Raw genomic sequence first — 8,975 nt, 5'->3', positions numbered from 1 at the left:
TATGCCATTTTGGCTTCCAAAAGGTTTCATAGGAACGCTCTGCTTTCGGACAGCAGGTGAAACCTGTATAACAAAGATTAAAGCCCCTCCTGAGGTTTCAGGAATAGACAGGCAGAGGTTTGCGAAGGAATGGTTGTGCAGTTTTCCTCCTCCTGTGGCCAGGACCCCTCTCAAGTAAGTTCAGAGAGTGAAAAATAGAAAAAGCTAAAATTTTAAAACTTTTTATTGTGGAAAATCTCAAAGAAAAGTATAATAAACTTCTAGAATTTCAGAAATTATATCAACATTTTTCATTCTTGTTTCATCTCTCTCTTGTTTAAAATATCTGGACTATTTTAAAGCAAACCCCAAAGATCATGTCAATCATCCTTTCAGCATTCATCTTAAACTGATAATGACTTAAAGGGGAAAAATGACATTCAGATTAGTTGTGTTAAAAAAATTCAACTGAGTAAAATTTAAAGATATTGGCTTTATCCAACAATTCAGGAATTGGGCAGCATCTCATCTAGTAGGTAAAAAGGAGCTGTATAAAATGAAAGACTTTTATAGGCAGAAGAGGGCGGGACAAGGAAATCACACTAGCAAAAAGTGAATTGGGGGGCTTCCCTGGTGGCGCAGTGGTTGAGAGTCCGCCTGCTAGTGCAGGGGACACGGGTTCATGCCCTGATCTGGGAGGATCCCGCATGCCGCGGAGCGGCTGGGCCCGTGAGCCGTGGCCGCTGATCCTGTGCGTCCGGAGCCTGTGCTCTGCAACGGGAGAGGCCACAACAGTGAGAGGCCCGCGTACCGCAAAAAAAAAAAAAAAAAAAAAAAGTGAATTGGTTGTGTGAAGGTTGCTTTCCTTTAGGGCGTAGTTGGGGTCAATCGGGAAGACTACCTCACTAGTGCTGATCAGGTAATTCCTGATTGACTCGTTTAAGATTCCATTTCTGCAAAAGCCCGAAAGTGTAATTAGGTTTGGTGATGTGGGGCTTAGCATAAGTGACTCCATTTTGGACCTGTTTTGTTTTTAACAGCTGGTTTAAAGTATGAAAGATTATTGCATTTAAAGTTTGATTGTTTACTCTGGCCTACTTTTAGGGAAAGGAAAGTTCAGTATTTCCTAGAAAACCCTTTCCTCACCAAAAAAAGTGAAGAACAGGAAAAAATCTGATTGGCTTGGCTCTATGGACCTGGAATATCAAAGAGAAGGGAACTTCTGCAAGATTTAGGAATCCTAGAGTTTGTTTTTTCCTTAGATTTCCCATTCAAGAAGGAAAATGGGTTAGCTCTTCATAACAGATTATCACTACTACAAATCACAATTTGGGGACATGTTAGGGATTCTGTCCATATTTACAGAATCTTGCCTTCATCTTCTTAATAGCCAAAACCATCATCCATATTGTGTAATTCTGAGTGGATTAGAAACCTAAATACATAGAGTGAAATCTTACAGATTATAATCAGGAGTAACACCTAACTACCAAAATGGAAAGCTTTAGTTTTTATTTAGAGGAAGTTGGGAGAAAATAAAAGAGAAAAGAAACTAACTTTGAACACTTAGTCATTCATCTAACAAACACTTATTAAGTGCTTTTTGTGTTCCAGGCACTGTGCTATGCTCTATGCATTCAGGGATACAATAATAAGTTTACAGACTAAATATCAAAATGATGTTTAGACTTACATATGTTTGGATTATATAAAGAGAGAATAGCAAATTTTGAAAATTGAAACTAATGTCTTATGGAACACCAGATTTTAAAAGTTGTGTTAATAAATATTATTTTAAACCCAAATAACTATAACTAGTCCTCTTCAGTGCTAATTTTATTATGGAAATAAAAAGACTCTTGAGCAAAAAAAAAAACTACATTGAGAGACTTCTTAAGTAGGGTTATGACAATGGAGATGAAGAGAAGAAGGAAGATTTGAGAGATTTTTTTAGGAGGTAGAATCAACAGAATTTGAGGCTAGATTAGAAAGGGGGAATAGTGTTTTCTGTTATTTTGTTATTATTTAGAACTCGGAGGGATGGATGGCGATGACCTTCATACCTGGGAAAGTTTAGAATTCAATATAGATATATTGGAAGCAAATCAACCCCATTTTGGGTTAAGCCAGAGAAGTCTGTCCTAGAAATATTTATTCAGTAGCTGTCGGTATAAATGAAGCTGCTGGTTGAATGAGATTGCTAGGACTAAGTTTAGAGTGAGAAGAGAAGAAGGCCTAGAAACAAGGCTTGAGGTACTACAACACTGAATGCCCCGTACAGGAAAATAAACTAACAAAAGGGGAGAAAGGAGCAGCAAGAGAGTTAAGAGTGAATTAAGGAAAGCCAACAGAGTATTTCTGGAAGGAAATAGATAGTATTCAACAGTGTCAAGTCCTTATTAAGATCAGGATGTACTCATCAAGTGAGGTGAGAACAAGAAAAAGTCTTGGATTTAGTGATATGGGAAGGTTTCAATAACCTTATCCACAATTGTTTGGGGGAGTGAGAGCAGAGGCCAGAAAAAAGCACAGGTGAAGAAATGGAGATAGAAGTGCAAAATAAGTTATTTTGTAGGTGAAAAAACAATAAGGCAGTAAAGGAAGTATAGGTCAAAAGTGGCTTTTGTTTTGCTTTGTTTGGATTAAACTGAATGAGAGTAAAGCATGCTGAAATGCTGGCGGGAAAGGATTCAGATGATAAAAATTTGAGTAACCAGAAGAAAATAGGCATAATTGGTGTGTGGGTTCCTAGAAAGGTGAAAGAGGAGAGGCATCAAAGCTCAGAGGCAGAGATTAGCTTTAAATAGGAGAAAGCTCCTCCACCGTTTCTATGATAAGTTAATCATAAAGCACATTGTTCTTCTAGTGTGGTCATTTAGCACTTATTACAGTACTAAATACAGAGTAGCACTCAGAGGGTGTCAGCCTGCTTCTCTGAGGAGAATTCCTGAGGTAGAACTACTTAGTCTAAATTGGTGTAAAGAAACACTGGATTTGGGGGAGCGTAAGGAGAAGGAAGGAGAAGAACGACTGCCTTCCATCACTAGGAAAGAATGTTCTAAAGAAGCCCTCTTGGCTCTAAAGAGCACATTATTAGGAGCTGGGAAAGGAGCTGGAAGGGGACAACTGTTCTAATTACTAATAAATAAGTGAAGGAACTCATTTTATTTTCCATGCCCCTCAATCCTTAAAGGTGAACACACTTTTTCTTCTGATATGCAATGAGTTAATCTCAAAGGATCCCACCCCACAGCTACCTTTGCATTTGAAAGAAACAAAAAATCATGAACCATGGATGTCAATAAGCCTAGGGTGGCAAAAGGAAAAGGAACTGAAGTCAAGTACCATAAAGAAATGGTGCCCATTTGTGTAACCTGTGATTAAGGTGCTATTCATCATCCAAGATTAAAGGAAGAAGTTTATTACGCTGAGTAGATACAGAGAACTTCAGGAACTGAAGCTACCAGTTACTTCCAAGGAAAGACAAAGAGGTGCATTTTATCACCACTATCACTGCTTTATTCTTTTATCTGACAAGAAAAATTGATCCACTGGATCCACAAGCTCAAAGATTTGTTTCTGCTGCAGTGATGTGTTTCTTAGGTTAACTTTGTCATTTGGTCTATATTCACTATTAACAAGTCCCATGCTAACCAATTTTTATCTCTCCCATAGATTGCATTTGGATAACCCTTCTGTGATGGAATAAAAATAATAATCATAATATTTATGATTGACACATAACAGACCAATAAACCTCTAAATACCGCAGCTTCTTCACTTATTAATATTAACTTGTTAATTAAAAGCTTTTGCACAACAAAGGAAACCATAAACAAAACAAAAAAACAACCCTCAGAATGGGAGAAAATATTTGCAAACAAAGCAACTGACAAGGGATTAATCTTCAGAATATACAAACAGCTCATGCAGCTCAATATCAAAAAAACAACCCAATCAAAAAATGGGTGGAAAACCTAAATAGACATTTCTTCAAAGAAGACATACAGATGGCCAACAAACACATGAAAAGATGCTCAACATCGCTAATTATTAGAGAAATGCAAATCAAAACTATACTGAGGTATCACTTCACACAGGTCAGAATGGCTATCATCAAAAAAATCTACGAAAAATAAATGCTGGCGAGGGTGTGGAGAAAAGGGAACCCTCCTGCGCTGTTGGTGGGAATGTAAATTGGTACAGCCACTATGGAGAACAGTATGGAGGTTCCTTAAAAAACTAAAAATAGAGCTACCATATGACCCAGCAATCCCACTCCTGGGCATATATCTGGAGAAAACCATAATTCGAAAGGATGCATGCACCCCAATGTTCATTGCAGCACTATTTACAATAGCCAGGACATGGAAGCAACCTAAATGTCCATTGACAGAGGAATGGATAAAGAAGATGTGGTACATACATACAATGGAATATTACTCAGCCATAAAAAGAAACGAAATTGGGTGATTTGTAGAGATGTGGACGGACACAGAGACTGTCATACAGGGTGAAGTAAGTCAGAAAGAGAAAAACAAATATCGTATATTAACGCATATATGTGGAATCTAGAAAAATGGTACAGATGAACCTGTTTGCAAGGCAGAAATAGAGACACAGACGTACAGAACAAATATATGGACACCAACGGGGGAGGCGGGGGGTGGGATGAATTGGGAGATTGGGACTGACATATATACACTACTATGTGTAAAATAGATAACTCATGAGAACCTACTGTATAGCACAGGGAACTCTACTCAGTGCTCTGTGGTGACCTAAATGGGAAGGAAATCCAAAAAAGAGTGGATATATGTATACATATGACTGATTCCTTTTGCTGTATAGCGAGAACCTAACACAACATTGTAAAGCAACTATACTCCAATAAAAAATAATTTAAAAAATAAAATACAATATACAAATCAATTTTCACTGCAAAGTAAAGGAGCTGTTACAGTGGAGGATTCCTGGACTGAATGTCAATATTATGACATAGTATGAGTGTGTTTCGTGTTTGGTAATTGCAATCATTGTTGCTTTTGTTGTGGTCATGCATTTACAATGCTTGGTGTCAGTTTATTTATCTCTTGTAAAAATAAAATACAGGGCTTCCCTGGTGGCGCAGTGGTTGAGAGTCCGCCTGCCAATGCAGGGGACGCGGGTTCGTGCCCCGGTCCGGGAAGATCCCACATGCCGTGGAGCGGCTGCGCCTGTGAGCCATGGCCGCTGAGCCTGCGCGTCCGGAGCCTGTGCTCCGCGACGGGAGAGGCCACAGCGGTGAGAGGCCCGCGTACCGCAAAAAAAAAAAAATAAATAAATAAAATAAAAAATAATAATAATAAAATAAAATAAAATACAGTGTGTGTGTGTGAGTTGTGAAAAAAGAGGAAACTTTAAAAAAAACAGTAAAACAAAATAAAATAAGATACAGAAGAAAAATAAATAAATAAAATGAGCTTGTTAAAATTAAAGTAGGTGTCTGGGAAAGAGAGTAGCTGATTCATTGTTTAAATGAAAAATACCATCAAGAAACAGTAATTAAAAAAATAAAAGGATTATCTTATATTAGTAGTCCATTTTTTCCCATGGCAATTTTTAAATGAACAAGACTGGAAACCTGAACTGGATTCCTGAGGGAATTCTCAGAATACAATGTCAACACGATTATCACAAGGAACTGATTTACTCCAAGGTATATGAGGCGGTCACAAAACTGAATCCTCTATGGATGCTGAGTCAGTACTACTGTGTAAAGCTCACATTGTGGATGTACGGAAAGTGGATGATGGGCTATGGCATCCTCTGGCCATATTTACAGAGATCAGGTGGTAGTGCTTTTGACTAGTCAGCAACTGAGCTGACTAGCTTTTCCTAGGAGGGCAAAAGCTAGGGTGCAACAGGAGCCAAGGCTCTGTGCATCAACCTTCTCACACGAGACACAAAATAACCGAGAAGCCTTTGTTAATAGGTCTCATTCTGAATAATCACCTCTTTAAAATAGGTAATGCAGAAACTTACTGTTTAAAAAAAAGTCAAGCCATGCAAGATTATATATACACACGTGTACAAACATGTGCATACACCACCCGCCCACACACACACAGAGTAAGGTTTGCCTCTAACCACTGGCCTCCAGTCATCCAGTTCTCAAATATGTTACCAGTTTTTTGTGTACCCTTCCCATGATGGTCTGTGCAGTGTTTCATCACTTTTAAATTTGGTAATTCTGCTGTACTTGGGATTTTGACAAGTTTTCCACCTGCTGTGAAAGGATGTTCTGAAGACAGTTTGTTTCTAAATTGAGAGCAAAAGGAAAAGGAAACACAATAGACAAATTGGCTTCTGTGTCACAAGGAACAAAGGACACTGGAGAAAAGAGGCATGAAAGAAAGGTGATATTTGGAAGAATAATTTTTTCCCTATTTAAAAATAGCTTAATTAGGGAAAACAAGACTTTAGAATCAGTGTCTGATAAAATCCTGGCTATGTCACTGTCGAGCTACATGACTTTGGTCATTACTTAATCTCTCTGAGCTTTGTTTTCCTAAATTAAAAAATAGAGATAATATTAACTACCACATAAAGTTGTGAGTTACCTGGCACATAGGAAAAATTAATAAGTGGTGACTATTATTATTTTCTTAGGCATTGTTTAAAGGAAATTGTTATTGTTGTATTTTAATTCTGTTTCTTCCCTCTGATCCCATCTCAGTATTTATTTATTTTTTTAATTGAAATGTAGTTGGCATATAGCCACCTCAATATTTATTTGTTAACAATGTATCCAACGATTTAAGACAGCTTCCTCCCTAGGAAAATAAAATTTTCTTCGAAATAAATTCTATTGAATTAGAAAACACCAAGTTTAATGCTAAACTCTGAAGAGACCTGTTTAAGCATGTCCTAGGGTCTAGGGCAGATATATATACCCTAATGGTCTAATGGTCTGAAGGACATCAGAGGATTGAGACTCATCACTGTAAAAAGATCTTGGAAGTACCTATTTCTTTTTCTTCCTTTTTTTTTTTTTTTTCAATTGGAGTATAGTTGCTTTACACTGCTGGGTCAGTTTCTGCTGTACAGCAAAGTGAATCAGCCATATGTATACATTTATCCACTCTTTTTTGGATTTCCTTCCCATTTAGGTCACCACAAAGCACTGAGTAGAGTTCCCTGTGCTAAACAGTAGGTTCTCATAAGTTATCTATTTTAAACATAGTAGTGTATATATGTCAATCCCAATCTCCCAGTTCATCCCACTCCCGGAAGTACCTATTTCTTATATATTATATTTAGTCTGTTTTCCCAACTACATTTATTTATGAAACAAGGGTCTGTATCATAAAATCCTTATATCTACCTCTCTACCTACATACCTACCTATCTGTACATATATATGAGTGTATGTATATGTGTGGGGGTTAAGGCAGGGGTCCCCAGCCCCTGGGCTGAGGACCAGTACCGGTCTGTGGCCTGCTAGGAACTGGGCTGCACAGCAGGAGGTGAACAGTGGGTGAGCAAACTAAACTTCGTCTGCCGCTCCCCATCGCTCTCATTACCGCCTGAACCCTACCTGCTGCCCCCCCGCCCCAAGTCTGTGGAAAAATTGTCTTCCGCAAAACCAGTCCCTAGTTCCAGAAAGGTTGGGGACCACTGGGTTAAGGGATATAATGCTGGTTTTATAGGTAACATTTCTATTTGATCAAGAGGTAACAAAAATGAAAAAGCTAATGGTAAATTGGACATTGGAGAGGACATTTTTCTAGTAAAAATATAAACCTGTATTTTAAAATAATCTTAATATGTATTTTTAATTTGACTATTTGTAGGCTCCATTTATAACAAACACTTACTAGAGGCTGCTATAAGTACACATATAGTACCTAATTTATATTGAAGTCACTTCATCAGGATACCATTGGACTTCAACAGAGGGACACTTTCACACTTTTATGGGTCAAAGACCATGTCAACAGAATTGATAACAAAGTTGGATATTGAGGGAACCGATAAAGATTAGCAAAATAAAGGGAATGCTGTTCTAGGCAGAAGGAGCAGTTTTTACACAATCTCAGAAACATAAGAAGATCTAGAGAATTTAAGGAATTGCAAATGGTTTGTGGCAAGAATACTAACATAGTGGGAATGACGAAAAGGCAGATCATTAAAAAGCCTTATACATACATCGTAAGGAATGTGAACTTTATCTGGAAGGTAATGGGGTGCCCATTGAAATTGATATAAGCACACTTAAATTTAGAAATTGGGCTCTGGCAATAGTTCAGAAGATGAATTCGGAAGATGAATATGAGGACAAGAGACCAGAAGTAATTAGGGGGCTAATGCAATAATTCACAGGAGAAATAAGGAGTGCCTAGACCACGAGAGCAACTTCAAGAGCTCTTTGGACTGTCTTTCTGTCCTGAAATTGTCCTCTATAAGCCTTATGGCAGCCCTGGGCAGAGGCTTCCAGGGAAAGGTCAAACTGAAGGAGCTAACAGACATATATCAAAAGTAAAGGCTTTCAGGACATGGAAGCAACCTAAATGTCCATCGACAGATGAATGGATAAAGAAGATGTGGCACATGTATACAATGGAATGTTACTCAGCCATAAAAAGGAATGAAATTGAGTTATTTGTAGTGAGGTGGATGCACCTAGATTCTCTCACACAGAGTGAAGTAAGCCAGAAACAGAAAAACAAATACCGTACGCTAACACATATATATGGAATCAAAGAAACGTTACTGATGAACTTAGTGGCAGGGCATGAATAAGATGCAGATGTAGAGAACGGACTTGAGGACACAGAGGGGGAAGGGTAAGCTGGGACGAAGTGAGAGAGTGGCACTGACATACATACACTACCAAATGTAAAATAGATGGCTAATGGGAAGCAGCCACATAGCACAGGGAGATCGGCCTGATGCTTTGTGATGACCTAGAGGAGTAGGATAGGGAGGGTAGGAGGGAGGGGATATGGGGATAT

This window comes from Grampus griseus (genome assembly GCF_964374135.1).
Source record: "Grampus griseus genome assembly, chromosome: 4".
Taxonomy (NCBI): Eukaryota; Metazoa; Chordata; class Mammalia; order Artiodactyla; family Delphinidae; genus Grampus; species Grampus griseus.
This window is presented reverse-complemented; position numbering follows the sequence as displayed.